The sequence below is a fragment of the Ranitomeya imitator genome, chromosome 3 (genome assembly GCF_032444005.1).
Source record: "Ranitomeya imitator isolate aRanImi1 chromosome 3, aRanImi1.pri, whole genome shotgun sequence".
Classification (NCBI taxonomy): domain Eukaryota; kingdom Metazoa; phylum Chordata; class Amphibia; order Anura; family Dendrobatidae; genus Ranitomeya; species Ranitomeya imitator.
The window spans coordinates 555988773-555990032 of record NC_091284.1 but is presented as its reverse complement, the minus strand read 5'-3'; the positions used below and the strand labels follow the sequence as shown (position 1 = coordinate 555990032).

Here is a 1260-nt window from a genome sequence, read left to right as displayed (position 1 = left end):
AATATTTATACTACCCACCCCCCCTAAACTCCATCCGTTCCAATGTGAGATACGTGTTGCAGTTCATATGGCTGTGTTTTGTCCGATGTGGTTTCCAAAGTGGCCTCAGTAATTGAAATGCCTTTCATAGAAGCCGTTTTCAGGTGGATTCTGCCCAAACCTGGACTGACCTCACTGATCGGATATAATCCACGTACAGAACAGTGACGGCCACTCTAGATTTCTAACATGTTTTATCTATATATGCATATACCCTTATGGAAGTGCTTAATCGTATACTGACATCAATGGCTATTGTGATCAATGTAAATGATCATTTACCACCTGACAGAAAATGCAAAGTTACAATCAATGAAATATACGAGTTTGCATCTCGGCTTTGGGAAAATGGCCGCCGCGATCTCTTCTGCGCACGCGCGGCATCCCGCGGCCATTTTCCTGAAGCCCCGTGCAGCAGAGCACTCCATCTGCGCACGCGCGGCCCCAGGAAGATGGCAGCCCCCACCGATGACAGGGGGTAATAGCGCAGATCGCGTGCTGCTTCTTCACGTGCGCGCAGTGGATACGTCACTTCAACATGCGCACACCACTACGCCACCAACGTAAAGCTGAGAAAGAAACAGCGCTGTGACCACGCCCACCTGACCTGACAGGCGAAAACGGCGACTTTGGTAATGTATTTCGCAGCATAGGTGGGGAATCAGGGTACACTACATACACTATTGTAATGCACAGCGCAGGCCCTATTTAACAGTAGTTTTATCTCAATCTGAAAAAACGGGGTGACAGGTTCCCTTTAAATCCATCCCATGGCAGTGGCACTAGGGTGACAGGGCTGCCAATACAAGGCTCTGCTTGGGTCAATCATTGCAGAATTTGGATCATTATTACTAATAACAGGACTGGCAGTAGGTATCATGCATGCCCAGGCTGGCAGCACTATGTGGCGCCAGGATCCTCGGAAGGGTTAAGGCTGAGGCGGCACTGCAGGTTGTGTAGCAATGACAGACTGGCAGGCCCCGCCATGGAGGAGAGGGGGCAGTGAGGGAGAGCCAGGAATAGGAGGGGGAGGAGGAGAGAAGACCTGCTGCATTTCTACAGCATCGAGGCGTCATCCTCTGCATCTACCCAGGAAAGGAGGGATCGGCAGCAGCAGCCCGGGCTTCAATGTGAACTACGGGAAATCGCCAGCAGATCTCCTCGGAACGGGGGGAAGGGGCTGTATTTGGGGGTCCCTGCCCCCCTTGCTCCTGCGGTACC

General features: G+C 51.7%; 1 protein-coding gene across 2 annotated transcripts in view; it reads left to right on the top strand.

Moving 5' to 3' along the window:
• Positions 1 to 1034: 1034 nt before the first annotated feature.
• ARHGEF7 (Rho guanine nucleotide exchange factor 7) overlaps positions 1035 to 1260 on the top strand; it is a 190424-nt gene continuing 190198 nt past the window's right edge. For both annotated transcript variants that reach the window (XM_069757914.1, XM_069757917.1), the window contains exon 1: positions 1035 to 1260. This exon is cut by the window's right edge and continues 186 nt beyond it. The gene's annotated coding sequence lies outside the window, so the exon portion shown is untranslated.